Here is a 16,911-nt window from a genome sequence, read left to right as displayed (position 1 = left end):
CGAACCAGGACTCGTCGGGGGTGTGATTACCTCCTAGAACCGGGGTATTTAATAGAGCTTGCCGCATTTGCTCATTGCCCTGTCGTGGTTCTAGCCAGTCTAGTCACTCAGTGCTCTTGTATGTCTATTGTCTCTTTGGTTCTGACCCGGCTTGTTTGTATTACTCTGCTTATCTCTGTTATCCTTTGACCCGGCTTGTCTCTCGCTTACCTGTCTTCTCGTTTCCTCGACCTCGGCTTGCCTCTGACCATTCTCTACTTACTCCTTACGTTAAGTCCAGCCATTCTAAGGTCCGGTATACGTACCTACTACACTTTGTACTCTGCGTGTTGGATCCCTGTCCCGATCCTGACAGCATGTTACAGTGCCTGTGGGCCGGTGAGGGAGATCTTTGATCTCCCCACCAGCCCATGGAGACACACAGCAGGGCCGGCGCTCGGGTAGCGCTGGCCCTGCAGGGGCTGGCAGGCTAGATCCTATGATCTCCCCTGCCGGCCTCGGCCCCACGGCCATCGCGGCCCACCGGGCATTTGCCCGGTGTGCCCGATGGCCAGTCCGGGCCTGACTGGGCCATTCCAACACATTTACATGTTTCCCCAAGTGTTGCTTTAGCAGTGTGTTTGGGGTCATTGTCCTGCTGGAAGGTGAACCTCCATCCTAGCCTCAAATCACGCACAGAGTGGTACAGGTTTTGCTCAAGAATATCCCTGTATTTAGCACCATCCATCTTTCCCTCAACTCTTACCAGTTTCCCAGTCCCGGCTGCTAAAAAACATCCCCACAGCATGATGCTACCACCACCATGTTTCACTGTGGGGATGGTGTTCTTTGGGTGATGTGATGTGTTGGGTTTGCGCCAGACGTAGCGTTTTCTTTAATGGCAAAAAAGTTCAATTTTAGTCTCATCAGACCAGAGCACCTTCCTCCATACATTTTGGGAGTCTCCCACATGCCTTTTCGCAAACTCAAAATGTGCCATTTTCTTTTTTGCTGAAAGAAATGGCTTTCTTCTGGCCACTCTGCTATAAAGCCCAACTCTATGGTGTCACGACACTCCTTAGTTAATATGCCCTCGTGAAGTACTCACACTCACCACTGTTTCTGTTTGGCACTGTTTCTCATTTCTTTTCATTAAGCACTTCACCTGGCCCTTGTTTAGCACCTATATATTCTGGTTTCTCCCCTCACTCCCGGTCAGATCATTATCCTTTATCTCGTGTCTGCTATTTCCTGGTTCCTTTTTCCTGTGATTCTGACTCCTTGCTCCTTGTTCCTGTTTCTTGTATCCTGTGTATCCTGATCCTGCATTCCTGTTCCGATGTCCTTATGGTCCTGCGTTCTCGTCTCTGCCTGGTCCTGTGTCCTGTTCACTTGCAGTGTCCCTGCCTATACTTCATTTCCAGTGATTCTGATCTTGCTGCCTTATTTACGTGTGACCTGCTTTGGGCTTTGCTCCTTTGTGTTTTTTATTTAGTGCTTGGTGGCTTAGGATTCATGCCCCACTTATATTCTGTGGTGGCTGCACGATCCTGCCTAAGGACTTTACTTTTACTTTTTTATCAAGTGTACTTTGTATCCGTGTCCCACCTATATTCTGTGGTGGCTGCACGATCCTGCCTTAATTATTTACATTTTGCATTAGGCCTATTTACGTGTACTCTGCCTGCTTTATTTGTATTTATATTGATTTTGTGTGTGTGTATATATATATATATATATATATATATATATGTGTATATATATATATATATATATATATATATATATATATATATATATATATATATTATATATATATATATTTGTGTATATATATATATATATATTTGTGGCATTGTACATATTTTGTTTTTGTATATTATATCCTTTGGTTTTCTTTAATACATATTTTCTTGATTGCTCCAACTCTAACTTTGGCTAGTGTTTGTGACCAAGTGGCTACTATGCACCCCTTTATGTATCATGGCAAGTCTATACAGGTGAAATTGTAGTCACAATTAGGAGCAAAAAAGGATAAAAGGGAAATAACATCCATCGGTAAAGAACGCTCATTGCGCATTTCTTCTCCAAATTACGACCAAATCGCGCGTGTTAAAGGAACACTATAGTCACCTAAATTACTTTAGCTAAATAAAGCAGTTTTAGTGTATAGATCATTCCCCTGCAATTTCACTGCTCAATTCACTGTCATTTAGGAGTTAAATCACTTTGTTTCTGTTTATGCAGCCCTAGCCACACCTCCCCTGGCTATGATTGACTGAGCCTACATGAAAAAAACACTTTCAAGCAGATGTAATTTACCTTAAATAATTGTATCTCAATCTCTAAATCGAACTTTTATCACATACAGGAGGCTCTTGTAGGGTCTAGCAAGCTATTAACATAGCAGGGGATAGGAAAATCTTAATTAAACAGAACTTGCAATAAAGAAAGCCTAAATAGGGCTCTCTTTACAGGAAGTGTTTATGGAAGGCTGTGCAAGTCACATGCAGGGAGGTGTGACTAGGGTTCATAAACAAAGGGATTTGACTCCTAAATGGCAGGTGATTGAGCAGTGAGGCTGCGGGGGCATGTTCTATACACCAAAACTGCTTTATTAAGCTAAAGTTGTTCAGGTGACTATAGTGTCTCTTTAAGTGTCCTTTACGGATGGATGCTATTTTAATTTCACTTGTTTAGATCTAGAGGGTTTTCCTGTTAGCAATGGGGGGAGGGGGGATTGTTGTTATTTGGGACTGCCTCAAAGCAGTAGCTAGGGGTCAGTTTAGTGGGTTAGGATTTTTTTTTCCTTTTCTCTGCTTCTAATTTTGACTACAATTTCCCCTGTATAGACTTCCCAATTAGGAGGGACTCACAATACACCTTATTGATGGCTTAAAAAACTTTGCGTGTCTCTGCCACAGGTGCTCCCCCTTATATACTCATCTATATTTTCTCTGCACCTCTGTCTGGATCTGCCTGCTTAAACTAGACATTATAGGTGCATATTAACTTTTGCCTGAGTATATGGTCTTTATCTAAGGTTCATGATTTAACCCTACATAAAAGAAGTTTAGGATTACTCCTACAGTCAATCTGACAACCTTTACCTGACCTATAACTAGGAGCTTAACCATATATAGGAGCACGGGCATAGGAACTGGGAATGATGGGGGAGATGCACCCCCCCCCCCCCCCCAGGAAATTACGTGGGGGGACAGGCAATGGAGGGGGGATACAGCTAATGGAAAGGGAGGGAGGAGGGAAGAGACCACTAATTGAAAGGGGGGATAGGAGAGATGACTAATGGAAAGGGGGGGGGAAGACCACTGGGGGGGCAGAGGAGAGCATAGAAACATAGAATGTGATGACAGATAAGAACCATTCGGCCCATCTAGTCTGCCCAATTTTCTAAATACTTTCTTTAGTCCCTGACATTATCTTATAGTTAGGATAGCCTTATGCCTATCCCACGCATGCTTAAACTCATTTACTGTGTTAACCTCTACCACTTCAGCTGGAAGGCTATTCCATGCATCCACTACCCTCTCAGTAAAGTAATACTTCCTGATATTATTTTTAAACCTTTGCCCCCCTAATTTAAGACTATGTCCTCTTGTTGTGGTAGTATTTCTTCTTTTAAATATGGTCTTCTCCTTTACTGTGTTGATTCCCTTTATGTATTTAAATGTTTCTATTATATCCCCCCGTCTCATCTTTCCTCCATGCTATACATGTTAAGATCCTTTAACCTTTCCTGGTAAGTTTTATCCTGCAATCCATGAACCAGTTTAGTAGCCCTTCTCTGAACTCTCTAAGTATCAATATCCTTCTGAAGATACGGTCTCCAGTACTGCATACAATACTCCAAGTGAGGTCTCACCAGTGTTCTGTACAATGGCATGAGCGCTTCCCTCTTTCTACTGTTAATACCTCTCCCTATACAACCAAGCATTCTGCTAGCATTTCCTGCTGCTCTATTATATTGTCTGCCTACCTTGAAGTCATCAGAAATAATCACCCCTAAATCCCTTTCCTCAGATGTTGAGGTTAGGACTCTATTAAATATTCTGTACTCTGCCCTTGGGTTTTTATGTCCAAGATGCATTATCTTGCACTTATTCACATGAAAGGGACACTGTAGGCACCCAGACCACTTCTGCTCATTGAAGTGGTCTGGGTGCCAACTCCCACTACTCCTAACCCTGTAAGTGTAATTATTACTTTGCAGGGTTAACTCCACCTCTAGTGGCTGTCTACTAGACAGCCACTAGAGGTCTCTTCCTGGTCCATAGCGCAGGAAACCTGTGCTAGATCGTCGCTGGACGTCCTCACGCTGTGTGAGGACCTCCAGCGTCGCTCAAATCCCCATAGGAAAGCATTGAAATTTATTTTCAATGCTTTCCTATGGGGAGACCTAATGTGCATGCGCGGAATTGCCGCGCATGCGCATTAGGTCTCCTCGGCCGGTGGGCGGGATCAGTCTCGCCCGCTGGCTGATGGAGCCAGTAGGAGGAGCGGCGTGGAGGAGGAGACAGCGGCGAGGGACATCGCTGCTGCCTCAGGTAAGTGACTGAAGGGGTTTTCACCCCTTCAGTAACTGGGGATTGGTGGGTGGGAGGGAGAGGGACCCTCCAGTGCAAGGAAAACAGATCGTTTTCCTGGCACTGGAGTTTCCCTTTAAATGTCAGTTGCCACAACTCTGACCATTTTTCTAGTTTACCTAAATCATTTGCCATTTGGCTTATCCATCCTGGAACATCAACTCTGTTACATATCTTAGTATCATCAGCAAAAAGACACAACTTACCATCAAGACCTTCTGCAATATCACTAATAAAAATATTAAAGAGAATGGGTCCAAGTACAGATCCCTGAGGTACCCCACTGGTGACAAGCCCAAGCTGCAAATATACTCCACTGACTACAACCCTCTGTTGCCCATCACTCAGTCACTGCCTTACTCATTCAACAATATTGGAATCCAAACTTAAAGATTGCAATTTATTGAAAAGCCTTCTATGTGCAACAGTGTCAAAAGCCTTACTGAAATCTAGCAATGTCTACTGCACCACCCTGATCTATTATTTTAGTTACCCAATCAAAAAAGTCTCTGATCTTGAAATCCATGTGTTTTTAGATGTTCAACAATCCTATCCTTTAACATGGTTTCCATTACTTTCCTCACTACTGAAGTAAGGCATACTGGCCTATAGTTGCCCGACTCCTCCCTACTACCTTTCTTGTGAGTGGGCACAACATTCGCTGACTTCCAATCTTCTGGGACTACTCCTGTTAACAATGATTGGTTAAATAAATCTGTGAATGGTTTGGCTATTACACCACTAAGCTCTTTTAATAGCAGAGACCACTAAGGGGGAGGGGGAGAGGAAAGACCACTAATGGGAAGGGGGGTGGGGAGAAGGGGAGAGCTCTAAGGGACAGGGGGTAGGAGAGAGCACTTATGCATATATTTTTGTTGTGAGAAATTTCTCACACCCACACACTTAAAATTTAACGTTATAAACAACTCCCAGTTTACTGAATAAGAATATAACCGGCGAGTAAAAATGCTTTCCCCCCAGATTTGTGGGGGTTTCTATGCCCATGTATAGGAGATCTCTATATATCTATACTTAAAGGACCACTATAGGCACCCAGACCACTTCAGCTTAATGAAGTGGTCTGGGTGCCAGGTCCAGCTAGGTTTAACCCTTTTTTCTATAAACATAGCAGTTTCAGAGAAACTGCTATGTTTATAAATGGGTTATCCCAGCCTCTAGTGGCTGTCTCATTGACAGCCGCTAGAGGCGCTTCCGCGCTTCTCACTGTGATTTTCACAGTGAGAAGACACCAGCGTCCATAGGAAAGCATTGTGAATGCTTTCCTATGAGACTGACTGAAGGCACGCGCAGCTCGTGCCGCGCATGCACATTCAGCCGAGGAGGAGGAGAGGAGGCGGAGAGGAGGAGGAGAGTCCCTCGCCCGGCGCTGGAGAAAGAGGTAAGCTTAACCCCTTCCTTCCCCTAGAGCCCGGCGGGAGGGGGGCCCTGAGGGTGGGGGCCCCCTCAGGGCCCTATAGTGCCAGGAAAACGAGTATGTTTTTCTGGCACTATAGTGGTCCTTTAAATGGAGATTTAACTATATTATGGAAAGCATATATTTTCTTTTCTGAACTTTCTACATGTTTCTTTCCCAGGAAAAGCGTTTTTGACACATTGTTGCAGGACAGTAACTAAGCTAGAATAGAAGGTTTGAGTGTTATATCTGTGTATACAATAGAGCTTATAATCTTTCTGGGATCTATTCCCCCCTTTGTTGTGCTACAACCCATTTGTATCTTTTTAAATGTGCACTTCACTAATCACATGTTCTAATAAAGGTTTAATTTTTTTTTTTAAAGTAAATTCTTTCAAATGTTTTACTTTTATTATTCTATTACCTCTAAGAATGATGCTATACTGATGGTAATTAATGTGACGTTAGTTCCCCCATGTTTTGAGCGTATGGTCTTCATTTCTCTTTTTTCTGTGTAGTCTTTTTGGGTTATGCCTATATTACTAACCTGACCCATTCTAGCAAAAGTAGAGATCTTATCCTTATCTTTTGCTACCCTGTGTGTTGTTTCTTCTTTCTTCAAGTGAAGTGTTGTTTCTTCACTTGTTTCTATTGCAGGATGGGGTGGCTGCAAAAACAAGTGATTTAACTACTAAACAGCAGATAATTGAGCAGGGAAACTGTAGTGGGGCATAATCCATACACAAAAATTGCTTCATTACAGTATTTTTTTTTTGGTACTCAAATAAAAATATATTCACCTTCATATCCACTGAGATAATTATAGCAGGGCACACATTTGATAAACTGGGTCGATAGTGTCACATCTCAGTCTGCCTAGGAATGATTTTCATGTTTCTATGTATGTGTAGGTTCCTATGTAAGTATATGGCATCTTGAAAGCAGAAACATCCAAATCGTGAAACGCCTAATCTTAGACACACGGCTATCCAAATACAGAAATGTAAAAAAATCACAATTTAGTAGATATAAACATAGCATGCATGCATTTAATTATGCATTTTTTCATTGGGATATATCTTAAAACAGCTCGCAAAATCTGCAGATCTCTTGTCTGATGCCTTTGCAAGTCCTCCCCTTTTAGCCCCACCCAGACTTTATGTGGCTGTCCAATCATAGACTTCCCAATGCAGTTCAATAAGAAGTCTTTCAAAGGCATTTGCTGTGGACAATTGCCTGCCTCTTGAGTTTTGTTCCATTAAACTAACCAAACCAAGAAGTAAAAGGACCGGTTGTTTGATTGAAAGTCAAGGGTGTGTGATGAGATTAGTTTACATAAGTGCCAATTTCTAGTGAAATCTACACTTTTTGTAAAATGAAAATAAAAAAGAGGACACACTCTTTACACATAAAACGCTTTAGCAAGCTGAAGAGCGGTACGAGGATCGAGTGTTCCTTTAAGTCATTCTTCCGTAAAACCCTCTTGAACCTAAGTCCCTATAACTCTAAACCCATGCCTACTTAACCCTAAAATACTCTTTACTCCGAGGTAACATAACAGTAACATATCATGAACTCCATATCCATCTCTTTCTAGCCTTAGTTAGCACCACCACGTTAAACTGCAGCACTGTAATATTTGTATCTCTGTGCCTTTTTACTGTCTCCACATTTAAAAATTCATAGTTTTAACACCTGCATTTTAAACTGTTTGTTTAACCTCTTAAGGACCAAACTTCTGGAATAAAAGGGAATCATGACATGTCAGGCACGTCATGTGTCCTTAAGGGTAGAGATTACATGACTGTATGTTTGATAATTTTGCCATCAGTTTGTTTTCCCAAAATAATCTAGCTCATTAATTAAAATTGATATTTATTTATTTCTGCCCATGTTGTGTATTTTTGTGTAGAACATACGTTTAAGTTAGCTGCATTTTCTATTCATGAAAACTTAATAATGTTCCCTTTGTCAAGATTTGGTTTAATCAATGAGCCATATAATATCAAAGACTGTGATAAAGTGTGTAATTACAACTCAACTACTAATGCATAAATCATCACTAATGTGCATGCTCACTTATTTATTCATTCTAATTAGATTTGTAAAGAACTTTATTTTTGTTTTAAAAAAACTTGTATGTTTTTGGTTTTACAAGAACATAGAGAAACATGTATACATAAAGTAGGCATGCAGGATGGCAAAATACGTATTCATTCCAAAACAAGACTCAAAAGCAGTTTAGAAGAAATACAATTTGAGTGAACAGCATAGCAACGCATCCCAGATGCCATGATGTTACATCAGAGATGATGGTGGACAGGTGGTGTTAGCGTAGATGAAGATGCAGTATTATATCTCCCGAGTGTAAATATTGCATGAAGTCCGGGCAGTCAAGAATTAAGTTAATAACATAGAATGATAAAATATAACATCATAAATCAACAAATAATAGTAACAGCAATTGTAACAAAGGGCAGGCATAACTCCACTCCATTCACACATTATGCGAAAAACATACATTCACAGAACTCTAAAATTTATTTACAGGTTAGGAAGTGCAATGACTTCCTCTGGATCCAACACCATCTGCATATGGGGGATGGATAGCCAAGTAGTGGGCCATATCTTCTACAGTTAATACCACTTGAAGGAATGGCCAATAAGTGCCTATTCAAGAGAACATATACTTCTGCCAGATCTAGTTAGGGCTTCCTGAAGGGGTTACCTCTACTCATTAACCCCATTCATGACCTGCATTGGGTTGGGGGGGGGGGGGGGATTTGTTGGGTGGGGATAAATAGTAAAACAAAATATTCTGGGGAATTTGGAACCTGAATCCCACCCACCGATTGCATGATAAAAATAAACCTGGAACCAAAAGGGTTGGCTCTTGGGGAACTGCCACCACACATAATTTAGTGGAAACTGGTGTCCCATATCCATCTCCAATCTCGGCACATAGTAGTTTTGTACAGGTGTCAACCAGGGATGTTAAAGCAGAATGACAGAGACATAAAAGGTGACCTGCAGTAGGGGAAAAGATATTTGGTTTATTCAAAAGACTGAATAAGTCATGGCACTCCATTGGGGTAGTTTAAATAGTGGCATAACATGCTTAGTAAGAATCCCTGTTATTCTGAGATATAGAAAAATATCTGTTGAAGGGAGTTGGTAAGTGGACGCCAGGCTTGGATAAGGTAAGAGCCTATTGCTGTCCATCAAGTCACCTATTGTCTTATCTCCCAATGATTGCCACCTCTGTAGCCCAAGGTTGTTGTTTAAAAGGGTTAGTGTGTTAATAGGTGTGTTAATATGTGACTGTCTGGGTAAGCATTTCCTAATACCTCATTTCATCAAACACTGAGCCCACATGCCCACTACACAATTTGAAGTGGAGAGGAAAGAAACTTTGTGTTTCCTAAGGCATTTAGGTATCCACATATAAGTTAGGTGCTTTACATTAGATGAGTATGTAGTTTGCATGCGGACTTACTGTGTATCACTATTGATGACATGCTCCATGCATATTCCAGGCTTGTAGGACAGATTGAACATCTCAATCAATGATGTATAATCAAATTTAAAAACCTCAGATATTGATTTTGGAATTTTAATTGCCAAGTATTTCACATAGTCTATTCTTCAATCATAAGCATAGGTGCTTTGTATCGAGGCCAGATCTTGTGTGGGACCCTAGGAGCAGTGCTTTGGTTTTGACAATATTTAATTTGTAATAGGACTGCCTTCCAAACTTTATTAGCATATCCTGAATGGTTGGAAATTATAGCTGTGGTTTTATGAACGGTAATGGGATGTCCTCTGTAAATAAGCTAAACACAATATTTTCTCCCTTATAGGGAACCCAAGTTATGTCTGGATGTTGTGTGCATGTTTTCATGAAAGGGGTGCAATAGCCAAAATGAATAGTGTAGGGAAGAGTGGAAACCCCTGTCTCACTCAATTAGTGATCTGAAGTGGGGCAGAGGTAAATTCAGAGTAGTAAAGATATAAACTGAGACTATAATGCCTTAATGTATTGAAGCCTTCTGTATTGAAGTCATATGCTTCTAAAGCCATAGTCATACATTGACAGTTTAAGAGGATGAAGGTATTTTCCGCATCTACAGCTAACAGTAAGCCTGGGATGAATGATAGCTGAAAAGTATGTAGCAGGTTTAGTATTATCAGAACTTTGCCTGGGTTTGATACATCCTGTTTGTTCAGAGTGGACAATTTGCGGGGCAATACTTGCTAGTCTGGCAGGAAATAGCTTGATATACATTTTGTCATTGTAATTTAATTAAGAAATGGATCTAAGTTTTAAATATGCTGAACTTTGCCAGGCTTACATGGTAATTACATGTCCTGCCAGCATTTCAGGGGGTAATTAACCTGACTCTATCCCTGTCGTAAGTATTTTTAATAGGTATGGCTTAAAACATTAGCACATTTCTTTTAATAAATCACCAATCAGGGCCTGTTGCTTTCTTCTGAGGTAGAGATGAGATTATCTCTAGTACATCTTGGGCCACAATTGACTCCATTTAATTTGCTTTTGTAAATGTTGTGAGGTTACCTTGTGAATGTACAGAGAGTTAGGACATCTAGCAATTTTAACATGCAATGGTAGGAAAGTATTGCTATCAGCTTAAAATTTGGCAAAGGCATCTGCGATGTGATTAGGGTTAATACGTTTTCGCCCCTGATCATATGAATATAACATTTTTATGCAATCTTGCTTGTTATTCAATTGTCAAGCTAGGAAAGCCCCCACCCTTTACACTGTGTGTAGTATCTGCATTTTAAAACACTAAGTATATACCCAGGGTTTAATTGATTTAAAATTTTACGAATAGCCAGAAAAGTAGGAGAGAAGAAGTTAAGTCTGGATAGCTTAACTTCTGTAATGAGTGTTCCTTGAGTAAGGTATTTTTCAGGTACAAGGCATGTTTAATAAAACTTACCCTGATAGTAGCTCTATGGACTTACCAGACTGTGTTGAGGTGTGTATCTTGAGTATCATCTGTGTGGAAATAATCCCACAGTTCTTCACGAATATCCTCCACTATAGTTTAGTGTCAGTGCCCTTGTGTGACGAGCTTTCAGTCAATTTTAATAAGATAGGAGCATTATCAGACCAAGTAATTGGTCCTGTGGAACAAGTGCTGTTTGTGCTAACTGTTTGCAATACCCCGGATGGTATAGACAATCTATCTATTCTGGTATATAAGTTGTGCACTTGTGAATCAAGAGTAAATTCACTATCTGCAGGTTGTTTTACTTGCCACACATCATACAGTCATATAGTCCTGAAGCCTCGGTAGCTGGTCACCCTAAACAGCAAGTGTTCCTCTTCTCCATGTAGGTTTGGAGTGCGAGGAAAATGCTGCTACAAATTCAGAAACTACGACAATATCAACCATTTTGTCAATGCCCTGCAGCCTTATATTTTTTTTCTTTTGCAGGGGCCCTCCAGCTCTACCAGTTTGCACTTGGTTGTCATCACTCTCTTATCCAGGGATTCATGTGTGTCGGCCATGTTACTATGCTCTGTTGACAACTCCTCCATCTTGACCTCTAATTGTGTGGTACTGTCTCCCAGGATCTCTTTTCTTAGATCTTCATACATATGGAATATTAGCATATAGTATGTCATTGTTTAAACCATGGCAACATACAAGTGATTCCATGGGATAAACATTATTAACTGGTTAGAGCAGTGGTAATGTCCCTGTCATAGAACTGGGAACACTCTATTTAAATTCTAGTCAGACTACCACATCAGCAAGTAATTGACAATATTTAACTGCCTATCTCTAGTCCTTATATATTGTAAGATTTCTTGAGCAAGGCCTTCTTCTATAGTGATAATTTGTGGACTATTATAATTAATTATTTAAGTTAGGATTTCCACAGCTGCCAGTATTAAAAATATAGATGCCATAGATGAAGCGCCATAGTATACTATATTAAGACTTTTTTTTCATTTCCTTTAGAAAGCTGACATTTATGGCTTTTTTGTTGTATTTTTGTATTTGTAGATAAACTTTTCAAATTGTTAAATTCTGTTGATTTGCAAATCATTTAGCTACTAAAAACCCAAAGCCAATCCCCGTTTTGAGATCCAAATAAGCATTATAAATGCACAACATTCTTCTTTGCATGACAGTAAATATGTGATTACTCAGCATTCTTATGTCTATGAGCAAAGCCACTAAAATCAGTTTTCATTCACTTACAACTATACTGAGAATTGCATCTGAATAGGATCTGCAGTAATTTCCATCATACAAGTATCCTGGTGAATAGTCATAGTGGCATCCCAATCCAGTGCCAAATGCTTGACAGTTGATAATCAGGGAGTTCTAAGCAGTAGTAACTGATATCTGAGGTAAAAGATAGTTCAGCTTCTATCACACCTACCCAGTTGACACAACCTGATACTTTAATGTCCCAACTTATTGCACCATTATATTGCAGTCATGTACTAAATTTGTAGTGTTGAAAGAGGCTACTTACCTAAGGCTGGCTGCTGTAAGGTGTTGTATGATTCTTTACATATCTGAGGACACGAAAGGCAGTTCCAATGACTCCTTAGAGAAAGCAAAAAACAAGACTTTATTACTTCACTCATAATTACTGTATCAAAATGGAAGTTCTTAACAAATGGAAAATACCATATTATTTGGAATATATGAATTAAGAAATATATATAAGAAGAAAACCACATTTCAAATTTAGTGAGCATCATCATCATCATCATATATAAAATACAAAAATAGTAAAACACTATAAATGACATTCAGATAAGCATTTAATAAGGAAATTACCTGTGCAGTAGCAGGACTGCATAAAAGACAAGGTCAGATTTGAGGAAATATTCTATTTACAAAAATATAAAGTGATCACAAACATAACAATACATTTATAGAAATATCAATTTCTGTTTAAATACTTATGTGAACTATCATCAAACTCCTGAAACAGGTATACCGAAAAACAATCTTCACCTGAAAATAATGTGTACATATGGGAATAAACATAAAACATGTGATCAAAGTGTATTAAAGAGATGATCCCAGCAATGCATGAAAGGTAGGTTAAGCTGTGATTCTGTGTAACATTCCCAAATTAATTCTTTTTGACATTTGGTTTAAGAATTTGCCCTAAAACAGCACACTTTCAATGCCTCATGTTCTATGCCGTGTGCTTAATGCCATGAACCATAAACTTACAAAATGCCATAAAGAATTGTGCAACTTACTAATAATTTATGTAACTAAAATATAATTTATAACAAAATGTACATCACTTATACAGGCTGATTTTTAAACACATGTATTGATTTAACCCCTTAAGGACGCATGACATGTGTGACATGTCATGATTCCCTTTTATTCCAGAATTTTGGTCCTTAAGGGGGTTAAAGACACCTTATTGTGACTATTATTGTGCCAATAATATGGGGCTCCTAGGAAAGAGGAACAATAGGATAGAAAAGAGACAAAGAGATTTTTGTTCAGCATAGGAACTGTATCTCATAAATAAGGACAATGTGTAGGTATAATAATGTGTATCATTCAATATTTAGATGACTAAACCCAGAAAATAATTGCAGATATAAGTGACTTTTCTATATTAATAGTTATAGTAGTGGTTGCTGCAATAATAGAAGCATTAGAGAATTATTAGCAAATTAAAATGGTCACGTATCCCATTTGTTACTCTTTTTAAAAAAATTAATAAATAAATATAAAGCAATTTCCTACAGTGCCCTCAAAGACTTAAGAACAACATCTCTGCTTCTAAAAGATGTACAGGACAATAAAAGATCCTAAATTTGAACCATATTTATCAAATTCTAATGTCATCTGCGCTCGGTTAAGGGACAGCTGTGCTACTGGAGACATCTAAAGAGTAGACAAACTGGTTAGACTTTCAGTTTTTTTTTAAAGAGCCAATACAGGAATTTTAAAAAAATATATAAAAATAAAAAGATTTCTGAATGTCTGCCATTCACTACAAATTAAAGTTTCTTTATAGAGAAAATTGCTGAGATTTCTCATCCAATACTTGGCCTTCAATTATTTTAATAAGAATACTGTGTCTGTTCTACACAGTAGCATGTTATGGTTTGTAGTCTAGTAGTCACAAGTATTAGTGTAATAATGAAAATAAATACATTTACTTGGCAATCTTTCCAAAAAGCATTCCAAGTATTTGTATTCATTCCAAGTTTATCATAAATTAAATGCCAGGTGTGTACTAAAGCTACCCCACAGTTAGATGTCCAACTAATTGAGTGAGGTTTTACAGCTTACATGGATACTGAAATAAAAATAAAAAATAAAAGCTGCGCCAATAAAAAATAAGAATCAGTCAATAAAATAGTCAAAATAAAAGAGAAAGTTCATATAAAATAAGTAAAGTCTTATCTGAATAGATCTTCTTTAGATAGGATAGTCTATACAATGATGGATGGAGAACGGTGTCCTCGTTGTCCTTCCGCAGGTAATTCCAATGATATGAAAAGATAAAACAAATAACCAAAATAGTGTAATATATTCACTAGAGTGTAACAAATAAAGAAAGAATAGTAAAGCACTCACATTTGATAGAGCTATAACTAGCTCTAGTGTGGAAAGCGTACAGCGGTTTAGATCCCCGCTTGTAGGATATACTGCAGCTTTTCTTTGAAGGAAAAATGCCACTCAAAGAGAATAAAAAGACACAACCAATAGTGTTCTCTGTATAAAATAATGAAGAAATAAAATAAATAAATGAAATGGTACTCACAAGAATGGAGCAGTCAGCTTGCTCCATTCTTGTGAGTACCATTTCATTTATTTATTTATTTATTTATTATTGCCATTTATATAGCGCCAACAGATTCCGTAGCGCTTTACAATATTATGAGAGGGGGATTTAACTATAAATAGGACAATTACAAATAAACTTACAGGAACAATAGGTTGAAGAGGACCCTGCTCAAACGAGCTTACATTCTATAGGAGGTGGGGTGTAAAACACATTAGGACAGGAATTTACACTCAAATAAGGTGGGCTGCCCTTTAGGAGAGGGCAAGAGACAGTAATGTGAGGTAAGGGTTAGTCTTGGAGGCCATAAGCTTTCCTAAAGAGATGGGTTTTAAGGCACTTCTTAAAAGATGCAAGACTAGGGGAGAGTCTGATGGCGGTAGGCAGGCTATTTCATAGGAAGGGAGCCGCCCGCGAGAAGTCCTGCAAGCGCTAGTTGGCCGTACGAGTGCGGACAACGGACAGGAGGTGGTCACGGGCAGAACGGAGAGACCGAGAAGGGACATACCTATGGATCTGTGAGGAGATATAAGAGGGGCTAGAGTTGTTCAGTGCTTTATAGGTGTGAGTTAGTACCTTGAATTGACTCCTATAGCATACAGGAAGCCAATGTAAGGACTGGCAGAGGGGTGAGGTGTGAATAAAATTTATTTATTTTATTCAAGCTTTGATGTGCTACAATGGGGTGTTTAGTGAATAAACTCTAAATATTGTGGAGGTTAGGATATATAACTCAGTGATATTTTCAAATCACACCATGTCCCCCAACCACATGTGCAAGAATTAACATTACAATAAAGTAATAAGGCACGTGAGAAAACTGCACAATTTTTGAGAATATATTCAGGCTAGTCTGACCTGTCTAGACATAATGTAGGATCTAAGCTGATATGTAAGGTAGGCTTTTCTAGACAATGTGATATCTGTCCATGGATGAAAGAATAACAAGAATGACAAAAATGGACAGTGCAAGGCTTGAAACTCATCCTTAAGGGCCATGCTAAACTTTTGCACTGAGCTAATATGAAACAGATTATACCATCCCAGGTGGCTTCCAAGAAATCAGGAGCATGGCTGGTATCTATACGAGCATATATTATTACTGGCATACCAAGAGTTAGGATATCAGAAGAAAAATCATAAATAAATAAAATCAACTGTAATATGTAGTGAATGTAAAGGCTAGTGCAGTGAATCAAGCTGGTGATGAAGTGAGATACCTCCCTGCACCCAGCGTGCCGGTTAGCCTATGCCTTGTGTGGGCAGAACACAGCCTCCCAGCAGCGTGCTGATCTTTGTAAGGAACACATAAAGTATTACTACTAAGAAAATATAACTTGTAACCATTTGAATAATGCGGTTCATCCCGCAAGCCTGTATTAGAGAGGCCGCACTCTCATAGTAAGGTGCAATAGATGAAGATGATAGTGTAAGATGTCCCTCAGTAGACAACTTAGGATGGAGACGTGGCCACCAATGTCATGTGACAAATATTTATGTCTAGAGTAGGCGTAAACAGAGTGGAATTGAATACCACATAGAGGCTCTTGACACTATCAAATTGGTGGAAGCTCCTATGTGAAATAGCACGTATATGGTAAGCGGGTTTGTGTGATGAGATATGGACTATGGGCGGTTTCTACGATCTTGTGGGCCATGTGTAAACAAGCTTAAATCGCAGTTGTTTGAGAGGTTTGCAATGGGCCTGGGCAGTAGTCGGGTGGCAGGTAACTAGATTGTGTACCCCTAACAAAGGGGGCATTGGGGTGGGGTAAATAGTTGGATCGCCACTTCATAGGCTGCAGATATCTGCTGTCTGGGTATACCTATGTGTATGTGGTGGATGTGTGAGTGGTGCATATCATAGCTAGCAGAGTATTATAGGAAGTTAAAAAAAATAGAAAGATAATAAAACATATCAAAGCAACTGAGTTAAAATGTTCCACAGGGTAAATATTCTTCCCTTCACAGTGCCGCTGGTTGCGTTACTTGGGCTTTTGGAACAAAAGGGGTGATCATTGTGGGGGTCCCAAGATTCCACGAGAAGTCTGTAGGTGCAGCAACATTCGGGATATTGAGTCCCAAAGTTCCCAG

The 16,911-nt window shown here is 39.3% G+C and overlaps 1 protein-coding gene across 2 annotated transcripts in view; it reads right to left on the bottom strand.

The window, feature by feature from the left end:
* Positions 1–16,911, bottom strand: part of GULP1 (GULP PTB domain containing engulfment adaptor 1) — a 670,190-nt gene that overhangs the window by 417,604 nt on the left and 235,675 nt on the right. The window contains exon 3 of one of the 2 annotated variants that reach the window (XM_063430129.1): positions 12,520–12,593. The exons of the other annotated variant lie outside the window; for it this stretch is intronic. The gene's annotated coding sequence lies outside the window, so the exon portion shown is untranslated. The remainder of the gene's footprint in view (positions 1–12,519; positions 12,594–16,911) is intronic. 2 annotated transcript variants of the gene reach the window in all.

Source organism: Pelobates fuscus, chromosome 8 (assembly GCF_036172605.1).
Source record: "Pelobates fuscus isolate aPelFus1 chromosome 8, aPelFus1.pri, whole genome shotgun sequence".
NCBI classification, from domain to species: Eukaryota; Metazoa; Chordata; class Amphibia; order Anura; family Pelobatidae; genus Pelobates; species Pelobates fuscus.
Note: the sequence above shows the minus strand (reverse complement) of the source record. Positions and strands in the feature narration are given on the sequence as shown.